The sequence below is a fragment of the Alexandromys fortis genome, unplaced genomic scaffold, assembly GCF_014885135.2.
Source record: "Alexandromys fortis isolate MF-2015 unplaced genomic scaffold, M_Fortis_MF-2015_v1.1 scaffold_67, whole genome shotgun sequence".
In the NCBI taxonomy this organism is placed as follows: Eukaryota; Metazoa; Chordata; class Mammalia; order Rodentia; family Cricetidae; genus Alexandromys; species Alexandromys fortis.
Genome location: NW_026067945.1, coordinates 8,478,607 through 8,492,306, shown reverse-complemented (window position 1 = coordinate 8,492,306; position 13,700 = coordinate 8,478,607). Strand labels below are relative to the sequence as shown.

Below are 13,700 nucleotides of genomic sequence, written 5' to 3'. Positions count from 1 at the left end.
TACACACACACATGTATACACATACACACGTACATACATATATACACATACATACATACACACACATATACACATACACACAAATCCTCTCTCCATCCTTCTCTTCCTCTGCTTTTGAGACAGGGATTTACTATGTAGCTCAAACTGGCCTCCAATTCATTATCCTCCTGCCTCAGTCTCCTCAGTTATAGGCATGCTTTGCTGTAGAAATAATAGCCTTTCCAGTGAGACTCACTCTACATGCTTAGAGATTAATAAAGGAAAGCTCTTAAATAGTTCAAGTCCAGCTCTGGCAATACTCAAAGAGGATCCAGCCGTGGAGAGATTACTCTCACTTGCACCGCGCTTCCCACTTAGGCTGTCGTTCTTAATTCTCTTCCATCCCGGCCCCTGGTTACACTTTGAACAATTTAAACAGAGACAGGAGACTACCAGTCTGGCTACTTAGGCAGATGGGAGATTCACACAGCAATGATATCGCCAGGGCTATTTTAAGTGCACCGGTGTTGTTCTTTTTCAAACAGTTGTTAACCAGAGTCATCTTGCCTACCTGACAGAAGTATGCTTGTCTCAAGAAGAGATCTGGGGACTCTATGATGGGTCAGGACTTCATTGGTTGTTTACCTGGGAAATTTTAATAACATTTTTTTTTAAAAAAAATTCCATTGTGCATGTGAAAGTGAGGATAACTTGTGAGTGGATTCTCTTTCCACCTGGGGATCCTGGGGATCTAACTCTGTACCCCAAGTCTTCAGACCTGGCAACAAACAGGTGAGCCATCTCAATAGCACAAGTCAGATGTATCTCACCACAGGCATTGGGGGATGGGGGAGCGGGGTGTGTGTGATGGGGGAATAATATAAAAATCTTTCAAGAGTAATTGGAAGGTGTCCATTTCTGAAAATGAAGCTCTCTATTTGTTACCAAGCACATAAAGTAAATCTATCTCCATTTTTCTTCTAATGTATCTACTTTGGTCATGGTCAACATGATAATGCATAGGAACACTTGGGAGGCTTGCTGTGAGTTTAAAAAAAAAAAAGAAACAAACCCAGTCTGTTTACTTATTGAAGTTATTTCCCTAGTTTTATAGATAGACACTAAAAAGTTATTTGATGAAGAGGAGGAGAGCAGGATGAACAAGATTCCAAAGCCAACATTGTGACTCAGCTCGTAAGGTTGAGGAAACACACCTCTAGCCCCAGGGTAAGTGGCCGTTTATGCTGGAGCTAACCACAAGGGACTGTGGCTAGGGAACACAGATCTTTCTCATTCCACATTCCACATCCTAACCTGGCAACAGCTCTGTATTGCAATGATGGAACAAAGAAAGTCACACATCAAGACCCGTTCTAAGTACATTAGTTTGGAAACATCCGGTAAGCAGGTTACAGTCAAGAAGGGAAAACTCGGCTATAGACTTCAGACGCTCTCTGACCACGTTCTTAGGTTGGGGTATGGTAGAAGCTATGCTACAAACTGATGTGCCCAGTCGGGCCGTGGTGGCACTCGCCTTTAACCCAATCACTCGGAGGCAGAGACAGGTGGATCTCTGTAAATTTGAAGTCAGCCTGCTCTACAGAGTGAGGACCAGGACAATAAGAGAGGCAGGCAGATCTCTGTGAGTTCGAGGCCAGCCTGGTCTACAGAGTGAGTTCCAGGACAGGCTCCAAAAGGTATAGAGAAACCCTGTCTTGAAAAACCAAAACAAACAAATAAATAAAATAAATAAATTTGTTCAGCTGTGATGGTGCAACTTCTTTAAGGCAGATGAATCTCTGAGTTTGAGGCCAGTCTGGTCTACAGAGCTAGCTCTAGGACAGCCAACGCAACCCAGAGAAACAAACCCTGTCTCAACAAACAAACAGGCAACCAGCTTTTCAGAGTGCTCTCCCTGGCACTGCAAATTCAGCAGAGTTTTGTTGATCAAACTAAGAGCTGCTTTTGCAAAGCTTGCTGCGGAAGAATGCTCTAGGCTGGTTACTGTCAGCTTGTGTGTATAGTGGCATCCACAGAAGTCCCGCCTTTCTTCTGTATAGTGGGATGTGTACCTCCAGACTCCAGTGTGCAGGGCGGAAGCCGGTGCTCTGCTTCTCATAAATCCCAGGGTTAAGCCACGTTTCAAAAGTCCCCTTTTACATAGCATGCTTGTCTTCAAGAAAGGACTTTTAATTGGTTACAGACCTGCTTGAACAAGCATCAGTCAATCCTACGAGATTTAACAGAACAAACAGAAAGGAGAAACTTTCTGAACACGTGAGAGCTCAATGTCTTTCATTGACATTATCCACAGTGGATTCTCAAAGCAAATAAATGTTCCTCTGCCCCAAACATGCTGTGTCACCAGGGAATAAGCTCAATTTATCCTTCTCCTTGTCTGGGCTTTTAATGTCATGGAATTTTTGTTTTTTGTTTTTCTTCACCATTTTAGTCTTTTCCAAATTTGTAGAACTGATGGGCACCAGGTGGGGGTTGGTGAGTTAGGAACAGCCTGAGCATCCATTCTGGCTCTCTCTTGTTTTGTGTGTGTGTGGGGGGGTATAGGGTTTATTTAGTGGATATTGGGAGGGTATAAAAGCATGGGGGTGTAGGGGAGAGAGAAAGAGATAGAGGAAAAGAGAGAGAGAAGAGAGGAAAGGGGGGAGGAAGCAGCCTCTTCAGAAGATGAAGAGCAGACAGAACTATTCTGGCTCTCTTAAGAATTAGCAGTTTTGGGAAGTAGAAAAAGACAAGATCTCCTGAGTAAATTGGGAGCATGGGGACCTTGGGAGAGGGTTGAAGGGGAGGGGAGAGGCAGGGAGGGGAGCATAGAAAAATGTAGAGCTGGATCTATATCTATCTATCTATCTATCTATCTATCTATCTATCTATCTATCTATCTCTCAGTTTTAAATGTGGTGGCACACACGTTTAATCCCAGTACTCAGGAGGCGGAGGCAAGCAGATCTCTGTGAGTTCAAGGCCAACCTGGTCTACAGAGAGAGTTCCAAAATAGCCCGGGCTAAGACACAGAGAAACCCTATCTCAAAAAACAATGACAAAAACAAACAAACTACTCCCAGCTTTGTTTTTTGTTTTTGTTTGTTTGTTTGATTGTTTGTTTGTTTGTTATTGCTGTTGTTTTGAAAGAGGATTCCACCATATAGCCCAGGCTAGCCTCCAGCTCATGAGGTCCTCTTTCCTCTACTTCCCAAGTCCTGAGAACTAAAACCTGGCTTCTTCCTATCCTTTCCAAGTGGTCCTGTAAAGGAAACTGCTAATTCTTTCTTAAAAGAGTATTGTTTAATCTTTAACAATTTCATACATCTAGACAATGTATCTTGACCCAAGGAACTGAGCACACCTGGGAAGGGTTTTTCTTAGTTGGATTATTTGAGTTAGGAAGACCCATCCTAAATCTAGGTCACATCTTCTGGTAGCAGCCTACATAAAAGAACGCGGAAGAAGGAAGCTTTTGCTTTTGCCTGCTTGCCCTCACTCTCAATGACGAGTTCACCTGGCCTGCTGCGGAGGCATTATTTTTTCAAGCCTACTTCTTTGGGGTTCCAGTGTCGACTGAAAGCCAACGGAGACATTGTGGATGAAACTTCCTGAAAAGAGGCCGTGTCTGACTGTGAACAAAAAAAAAAAAAAAAAAAAAGAAAAAAAAAAACCCACTTGAAAGGAATTTCTGTGTCTGCAGGGACAAATGGACCAATTGGAATTTCAGTACTGTGGAGAGAGTGGAATTTATTAGGTTCAGAAGCTAATTATCTTGAGCTAGTTTTGGCCTTTTGGAACAGCCATTCCTTGGCCCACTCTGTATATCTGACCTAACACCTTGTGAGCATAAATAGAAAACTTCTTAGAAGAAATTAATTTAAAAGACTACTAGCTTCCACCAATCTAAGAGTGAAGAATGGCTTCTAGTTTTACTTTTTAGGATCATAATTTTATCTAAGGCATCATGGGACCACCCTATAATGTCACAGAGAGAGGACAGACAGACAGACAGACGGAGAGAGCATTTCTCTTTCCCCTAGCCCCCAAACCTGTATTATAACATATTTAATACAAATTCCAACCCTGCTTCAAATCCAGTTCTTCCTGGTTTGACTTGAATTGAGGTCTCTGTCTGTGAGGAGCCATTTCCCTCCTAAAAATCATTGCAGGAAACATCACCCTGGGGAGTCTGCAGGGAACCCCACACCCATAATTATGTTAAGAATCGTCCGGGACCACGCGGCGAGATCCCGTGCCCTGCTCCCCAAGCCCTCATCCAGGGGCTATATAAGCAGCAACCAGGACTCTAATAAACGGAGGCTGTGACAAACTTAGCATGGCCTTCTTCTTTCCTAGCCCATTTCTCTTCCAGATAGCACCCCTCCGTGACCCTGGAGTAACTGATTGCAGGGTGGGTTACAACCCCTAGACTAAATGATCCACCCAAGGCAATCGACATCTGTTCCCCTCATCTATGATATGCTGACCAGAAAATGGAAATAAGCCTCTCCTCTGTGAACCTCGCAGCTGCTCAAAACTTTAACCTTAGTCTGTGTGCGACTATCTTCCTCAGTTGTACTTAGAGGTTTGCATTTGTCCACACCTTGCTTGGTACTGTCAGTGAAACTCTCCCCACCTCCCACACACACACTGGACCGCTCCATGGGTGGGACGGTTTATTGTAAATATGAAACTGCCAGTGACCATCTTTCCAGGCGGTAAAGAGAGAGAGAGAATAGCCAGCTGCATTTGAGGGAGTCTAAAGCTGCCAGGGCTACCCACTACGGCTAGGGGTGCGGCTTGCTGGTTTTAAAGGGGAAGGAGAGTGGAATCTGGGACAACCTGGAAGTTAGGATAGAAGGGAAGAAGAAGTGTTTGGCCCAGAAGTGCCTGGTGGCTTAGATAAGCATTACTGGTGTAATGGTCTGTAGTGTTAATAGGGACCTCAGGAGCCTAGAGGTTAGCACGGGGCTTTGATATGTATTATACGTATATGCTAATAGAGAACCGTGAGTCCCATTTACAGTAGTTGGCTGTAGGGAGCGATTGGAAGAGTCCAGACAGAAACCTGTTTCACAGGTCCCTGAGGAATGTTTTCCATCTCTGCCAGCAATCCTGTTTACCCTGTCAGAATTCAACCAGCCAAGCCTAGACTGTCCTTTTGCAGAGTCATTGGCATACCCACTTTGGGTAGTTTGAGGGGTGGTTCCTTTGAACCTAACAGTTATAGTGTTCTTCTACCAAGAAGCACCAAAAACCTGTTAATAGGTTTTTGCACACAGATTTCTTGTATATAATATAGAAAGATTGGCTGGGCGGTGGTGGCGCACACCTTTAATCCCAACACTCGGGAGGCAGAGGCAGGTCAATCCCTGTGAGTTTGAGGCCAGCCTGGTATACAAGAGCTAGTGCCAGGACAGCCAAGGCTGTCCCCCCAAAAAAAAAAAAGGAGGAGAAGGAGGAGGAGGAGGAGAAGGAGGAAAGGAGGAGGAAGAGGAGGAGGAGGAGGAGGAGGAAAGAAAAAAAGAGAGAGAAAGAAAAAATATAGAAAGGTTCACTTCTACTTCTGTGATGTGAGACATGGAGGCATTTAAACTGGCACTGGTTCTGCAGGCACCCTGCAATATTACTGCCCTGCCTACAAAAACAAGACAAGTGTAATCTCGAAGCCTTGGATTAACCTTCCAAAAAGGTGAGACAAGCCTTTTGACACTTGACTTTAAAGGATTCTGGCAACCCAAGAAAGACACCCATATTGCTGAATGACAGCAGGGGACTGAAAGATGGACATAATCTTTATTGCTTTGATTCTTTCTGATTCAAACGCAAAGTGAGTCCCAGTTCATAGGGCAGAGTGGACACATCACAGGAAACTAGCCGAGGTGAAACAAACCTCCTGTTACTGTCAAAATAGGAAGACCACAGCAGCTGATCGACAAGGTCACCAAGGCATCTTCTGAGTTTTCAGTAAGCCCCATCCTCAGTCTCCCTGCCCTGTGTCTGTCCTCTCTTTTCCAGTATCTTCTGTCTTTGGGTTTTTTGTTGGTTTGTTTGGTTTGGTTTTGGTTTCTCAAGACAGGGTTTTTCTGTAGTTTTGGAGCCTGTCCTGGAACTCACTCTGTAGACCAGGCTGGCTTCGAACTCACAGAGATCCGCCTGCCTCTGCCTCCCAAGTGCTGGGATTAAAGAGGTGCGCCACCACCGCCCGGCTTATATTTTTTATGTTTAAACACCAAAAATATAGATAAATAGAATGAGGCCAAATAATAAGATTCAGGAATGTACACGACACTCTACAGAAAGATGGCAAAATGTCTTCCAAGTCCTGCCAGGAAAGCTTGGGGGCTGAGTTATGCTTAGCCAGCAAAGATCCCCCAGGCCAGGAATTCCAACCTCTCTAGTCCCCAAGAGTGCAAAACTAGACTCCACTCAGGAAGATTTGCTGTGAAGTGAGTGATAAGACGCTCCTGCAGACACAGGAATGCAGGGAGGGCCAGCGAGATGAGTGAGCAGGCATGGGTCCTTGCAGCCGGGCTTGACCATCTGAGTTCTATTTCTGGAACTCACAAGGTGGAAGGAGAAATTCGACTCCCGCAAGTTGTCCTCTGATCTCTACAAGGCACAGTGGGGCACAAGCACACATTCATGCGAAAGAAATAGAGATGTGGAAAATTTGTATTTGATGCAGATCTTATATTGAGACATAGCTAATTGATCGGCCAATGTGTTTGTTTGCACAAATTGTAGGTCATGTCAACTAAAATCCAGTATGTGTCCTTCGTTTTCTAAAGACACGTCACAGCCATCAACGGAGGTGTCCTGCAGGGGACAAAGGTTTGAATTTACTGTGTGCAAACAGAAAGAGGCCCAAAGCCAGTAAATTCAAACCTTTGTCCCCTGCGGGACAACTCAAAGGCAGCAAGTAACCTTGGCTACGGCTCCTTCAGAAGAAACACCTCACGTCCCCGCTTCTATACGCGGCTTCAGAAAACTGGTTATGTTGAAAGGGGGGGAGAAAAAAACAAGAATTTTCCTTTGCCTGGGTGACTGACACCACCACGCAGAGCTCAGCCTGCTCAGGGCGGAAACAATGAGTCACTGAAGCCGAGGCCCAGGTGGTGCAGGACTGAATCTCAGCCAGGTTAACCCCTGCGGTCCCCTGCGCCGCTGAGCCGCAATGCGCAGCCTGCGTTTCCAGCCTGCAGGCGTGCTGGCCAGAGCAGGAGGAGCCGGAGAGCTGAGGAAGCCCTGTAACCAGGCGGTACCTCCGCTGTGCCTTCCCAGGGGGCTCTGGGCTATTTGAGTCCTTCGGATTGGCTCAGGAGAGGGGTGGAGAAATGAAAAAACTGCCCGAGAAAGATTTAGCTGAAGCGCATCTGGGGAAACACTTAAACCCCGGAGGATTTTTAGTCTCCATAGTAGGTGATAGGGGAGAAAAACTTAGGCCATCTCCAACACCCTCATATCCCAGGAGAGGTTCTTACTTATTCTGGAAAGGTAGACATCTCTGATGTGTTAATTTGCAGAATAATCGTTCAAAGCACTAATCATCGTGGGAGACGCAGTAAAAAAAAATAAAAAAAATTCACTCATTATTAATTTGCTTTCTTGGAGTTAATCCTCTGTAGGTTCAAGATGGAAATCGGGTGTTTTCAAACGTGTTTACTTGAGCTAATTTATGTAGTTAGAAGCATAATTAAGTTTTACCAGTTGGCAGAGCCCTGCGTCACTTGAACCGACTGGCATTTTTCTGCTAATGAAAGGCTTACTTCTGCGCCGCCATTGAGCAGTTTTGACAGCTGACTTCCAGGCAGGTAATGGCTCCAGCTGATGTCCGCCACCTTGCAGAATGCTTTTACAGGCAGCCAGCAAACGCTGTCTGTGGTTGAAAAGTCAAGCAGGAACTCCCAGAAACCTGTGGTTTGGGTGGAACTCCCAGAGATCCATCTGGCTCTGCCTCCCGAGTGCTAGGATTAAAGGCATGTGCGGCGCCCCACCCCGGCCTCGCGAGTTAACTTTTAAATGATGGGATGTACATGACTTTTGACTCTTTGGGTCTATATTGTCCCCTACCCTTCCCTGCTATGCAAAAGTGGCAGTATCGGGAATGCAGAGCATCGTAAACACCATCAGCAAGTAGCGGAGAGAAACAATGAACTAAATGCAAACACGAGTTTACCTGAAAAACCCTGTTACTGAACATTGCAAAGAAGGGTGATTTGTGTCTAAGTTTCACCTCAAGATTGTAAAAATTAGCCAGGCATTGGTGCTGCAGGCTTTTAATCCCTGCACTTGGGAGGCAGAGGCAGGCGCAGGCGGATCTCTGTGAATTCCAGGCCAGCCTGGTCTACAAGACTTAGTTCCAGGACAGGATCTAAAGCTACAGAGAAACCCTATCTGGAAGAAGAAAAAAAAAATCCCAAACAAACAAACAAACAAAAATAATAAAAAAAGAAAAAAAAGTAAAAATTCCTTTGTTATTGCTTAATCTTCACTATAAAAAGGTGGGGTTCAGAAACCATCCTTTGCCTCAGCCTTACAAGCCTGAACCTGGCTGTGATCTCAGCTAGCTGATAAGGGAGGTAGAGGCAGAATGATCTCTGTGAGTTCGAGGCCAATCTGTTCTATAGAGTAAGTTCCAGGACAGCCAGGACTGCACAAAGAAACCCTGTCACCAAAAATAAATAAATAAATGAAATAATTGGAACTGGATATGGTGGTTTAGTTCAGCAGTCAGGGAACTTGGGATGCTAAGACAGAAGGTGACAAGGTCAAAGTCAGCTGGGGCTCTGATGTGGCAAGAACTTGTCTCAATTGTGAAAAAAAAAACAACTAAAAATTGATTAGGTTATCCAGTTATCAAGACCAAAAACTTCTTCTTCTTTTTTTTTTTTTTTTTGGATTTTCGAGACAGGGTGTTTCTCTGTAGTTTTTGGTGCCTGTCCTGGAACTAGCTCTTGCAGACCAGGCTGGCCTCGAACTCACAAAGATCCTCCTGCCTCTGCCTCCCAAGTGCTGGGATTAAAGGCGTGCGCCACCACCGCCCTGCGGGGAGACCAAAAACTTCTATATGCCAGACACTTAAGTGTTTGTTTGTTTGTTTATTTATTTTTCTAACACAGGATTTCTTTCCATAGCCCCCCCCTCCTGGAATTCTCTCTGTAGGTTGGCCTTGAATTTACAGATATATCTCCCCCCCCCCCTGCCTCTGCCTCCCAAATGCTGGGCTTAAAGGTGTGTGCCACTGCAGCCCTCTAAATATTAACTTCTTTATGTTTCGTAAAGGTCTTATGATAAGAGAAATGATTCAGTAGTTAAGAACGCTGGCTATTCTTCCAGGGGATCCAGGTTTCAGGCCCAGAACCTACATTGAAGTTGACAACCATCTATAACTCCAGCTCCAGGGAATCCGACATCATCTTCTGGCTTCTTAAGCACCAGACATATGTTCTGCCCAGACATAGATGATATACATGCAGGCAAAGTACTTGTACATGTAAAATAATAATAAAAACAGCCTGGAATGGAAGCTTTTTTTTTAAGATTGCTTTATTTTTTTAAAATATTTATCTATTTATTTTATTATGTATATAGTATTCTGTCTGTGTGTATGCCTGCAGGCCAGAAGAAGGCACCAGACCTCATTACAGATGGTTGTGAGCCACCATGTGGTTGTTGGGAATTGAACTCAGGATCTTTGGAAGAGCGGGTAATGCTCTTAACCGCTGAGCCATCTCTCCAGCCCCTAAGATTACTTTATTTGCCAAATAGTTATAGTGTACGTCTTTAATCCCAGCACTCAGGAGGCAGAGGCATGCAGACCTCTGTGAGTTCAAGGCCAGCATGGTCTACAGAGAGAGTTCTGGAACAGTCAGGAAAACACAGAGAATCCCTGTTTCAAATCCCCCAACCCCCAAAATGACTTATTTATGTATATGAGTGTTTTATTTGCATGAATGCCTGCATGACATCATAGATGGTTGTGAGCCATTAATGTGGGTACTAAGAATTGAACTCAGGACCTCTGAAGAGCAGCCAGCGTTCTTTAATTGTTGAGCCATCTCTCAAGCACTAAAAGCTTAATTTTCTTTTCTTCCCTGAGACAGGGTTTTTTTTGTGTAACCTTGCCTGTCCTGAAATTAGGATGGCCTTGAACTCAGAGAGATCTGTTGCCTCTGTCTCCTGAGTACTGGGATTAAAGGCACCTGGCACCATATGAAACTCTGGATTTTTTTTTTTTTTTTTTGAGATGGGGTTTTACTGTGTAGGCCTGGCTGTCCTGCTGTCTTAGAACTTGATCTATAGACAAGGCTGTTCTTGAACTCAGAGATACACTTGCCTCTGCCTCCCGAGTGCTGGGACTAAAGGCACAACCATGCTGTTGGTTCTGGCCATTGGGCTGGCTCAGCAATACCTACTGGGCCATCTCAAGAGACCCACTTTGTGGTTTGTTTGTTTTTGTTTTTTAGAAAAATAAATTTTCATTATTTATTTAGTGTGTGTGTATGTGTGTGTGAGAAGGTCAGAAGGCAAACTTTACTAATTGGTTCTCTCTCTCCTTCTACTATGTGGGTCCCAGGGATTCACTTCAGGTTGTCAGGCTGGGCAGTGGGCACCTTTCCCTACTAAGACAGCCATCCTATCTGCCCCTAACTTTGTGTTTTGAGACACAATCTCTCACTGGGACCCGGGGCTTATCAATTAGGTCAGGGTGTTGAGCCACTCAGCCCCAGAGCTCACCTTTCCCCACTTTCTCAAGGCTGGGATTACAAGTGGGTTACAGCACACACAGCTTTTATGTGGCTTATGGGAGTCAAACTCGGGTCCTCATGCTTTTGTGGCAAGCACTTTACCAACTAACGCACCTCCGCAGCACTTGCATATGCCTCTTTATCTTACTTTGCCTGAATCCTCATACCCTGAACCAGTATATCCAAACAAAAATATTCTTGCATACATGTATAATCATAAATACATATTTTTTAAACACGCAAAAGGGCAGCTACTAAACACACTGCTTTGGTCTTCATTGTTATTCCTAATAAACAATTCAGCTTATAGATTAGTCTTCATCAATACCTATGCATAGTTCCTTACGGGGCTGCACATTGTTTTGTTGCAGTGAGGTGTACAATTGATGGAACTGCATTGTCCTGTCCCCGCCCCCTGTTCCGCCCCCATCCCCATCCCTGCTGGCTGTCAGGTTGTTTCCGACCTGGAGCCAAACAAAATGCTCTCATCTTTGCAGCCGCCTTCCACGCCCCTTTCTATGATCTCTTACATCATGCAGGATGGGGGAGGTGAGTTTAGGCACGCCCTCCTCAGGCCAGCAAGGCCTCTATTACTGCTGGCCTTTCTTCTCGGGGACGAGAATTCATAGGCTAAGCTGAGAGACAGCTCAGAGAAAAGCCTCCAGGAGGCTGCTCCAATGACGGCGGTGACAGCCGTGACAACCCGGTGAGCTTTTCCCATCATCCTTAGCCAAAGACGCCACTGTCATTTTTTCCAAAAAGACCTTTACTTTTAGTCCCAGAGACCAGCCCAGACCCGTGACCATGCAGCTGGAGGCCCGGCTTTATAATGCAGAGCAAAGCAGACCGTGAGTGGAAGGAGGCTTCTCTGAATCTTACCTGCCAGGCCGTTTCTGGAGTAAGACAGCATAGGCAGCTTAACCTGGCTCAGTTTAACTCTCTGACATCAAAGCTTGTGCTGAAAGCAGCCATTCTTCTCGGGGGAAAACCCACAGTGGAGAGCTGGCTTCTGCCTAGCTTTGTGTGAGGTGCCTCTCTTGGCTGCCAGGCTTAGGGGGTCTCCGAGTTGGCCCTGAGAGGGGGGCACACAGACCCACAGGACACCCTCAGTCATTCTTCCTCCTCAGGGTCACAATGATGACACACGGAAATGACAACGGCACGCAGACACACACACAGGATGACAGCCCAGCCCCGAAGTGTTGTCTGCCCTGATAGAGCAGAAGGCTATTTGACCACGAGACCACTGTGCCTGCCCTCCCAACCTGAAAAGTAAGTTGAGGGAAAAAAAAAAAAGTCAGTTCAAAGTTAAGGATCCAAAGCCATTGGTTCTGTATACCCAACAGTTACCTGTGAGAGACGGCCAAGTTTATAGTTATGCAGTGAACGCTCATCCATCCACCACTTAGATTCTACAATTAAACTGTTGCTAGATGCGTTTCCTAACACCTTCCAACTATCCAAACCACGGGGGGTCTGTGGTTTTTCAAAGAGCTTGGCTTGTTAGCTGGATCAGCAGTTCAGTTAGAAGAATGTTTGCTTTGCATGTACAAAGTCCTGGGTTTGTCCCCTGCCCTGCATCAAACTGGGTGGGGGATTACTGTGTTGCTCTGGAGGTGTATGGAAGAGGATCAGATGTTCGAGCTCAGGGCTGGAAATAGAGATCGCTCAGTGGTTAAGAGTACATACTGTGTACTATTCTTCCAGAGGACCCCAGTTGGGTGCCCAGTACCCAGGTCATAAGGTCAGATGGCTCATAACCTTCTGTAACTACAGCCCCATGGGATCCGATGTCTCTGATCTCTGTGGGTACCCGCATGTACATATAACCCTTACATATATGTGTTTTTAAAATGAAGTAAATCAAAAAGTCAAGGTTGGCCAGGTGGTGGTGGCGCACACCTTTAATCCCAGCACTCACGAGGCAGAGGCAGGCAGATCTCTGTGAGTTCAAGGCCAGCTTGATCTATAGAGCGAGTCCCAGGACAGACTCCAAAACTACAGAGCCTGTCTCATAAAAACAAAAAGCAAAGAAAAAAGTGAAGGTCATTTTTGACTATGTAATGAGTTGGAGTCAAGTTCTGGCTAATTAAAGCCAAGAAAAAAAGGGAAGGGGATTGGAGAAATGCCTCGGCGGGTAAAGAACACTTGCTATTATGCCTTGGACCCTGGGAAGCCTTGTTAACCAATTATCTTTAAGAAGTGGGACCAAGTTAGGGTGTGGCTTTCTGGGACCCCCCTCCCCCACAGCGAAAACCAGGCACATGGCCCAGGTGCTCTCTCTCTCTTTGTGGTTCCCTAGCCACATAGCTAGCTGAGCTTGGACTTCTCGTCTCGGTTTCTTGAGTTTTCTTCTTATAATAAATAAAAATATAATTGTATATCTTTTAGCTAACCTGGTTATTTCCTGAATCGAGTTAACTTCTACACGGGTTCAATTCCCAACACCTATGGGGTGGCTCACAACTATCTGTAACTCCAGTTCCAAAGGTCCACAAGCATGAATGTAGTACACACACATGTATAAAGGCAAAATGTGCATATACATAAAAATAATAAATATATTTAAAAAAATAAAGAAATGTTTGGCTTAAATACTTATTGTGTTTACTTTTGCTGTTGTTCTGTTTTGGATTTTGCGAAGGATCTTTACATTGTTTTTCCAATGGAAATCATTATTACTGTGTGTATGATGTATGAGTCTGTGTGTGCATCTGTGTGCCATGGAGGTCAGAGAACAACTTTCAGCAGTTGACTCTCTCATTCTACTACAGGTTAGAAGGGCATCATCAGGCTGAAGTCATGAGGTTTTCATGGTAAGTGTCTTACCCACCGAGCCACTGCCCCGGCTCCAGGAGGGTCTTGAGGCAGGGAAGAAAGACAGGGAATTATGCTGACACTGGGAGTGAGTCTTGGGACACAGAGGAAACCCTGCATCCTAGGAGTGGATCTGCCTTCTGCTGAGAG

At 45.2% G+C, this 13,700-nt stretch overlaps 1 long non-coding RNA gene across 1 annotated transcript; it reads right to left on the bottom strand.

The window, feature by feature from the left end:
• Positions 1-5,499: 5,499 nt before the first annotated feature.
• Positions 5,500-13,237, bottom strand: LOC126505959 (uncharacterized). The gene is made up of 3 exons (XR_007593037.1): positions 12,084-13,237; positions 11,198-11,998; positions 5,500-6,801 (listed from the first exon to the last, which is right to left on the bottom strand). It is a non-coding gene; the product is annotated as an uncharacterized lncRNA (long non-coding RNA).
• Positions 13,238-13,700: the final 463 nt, after the last annotated feature.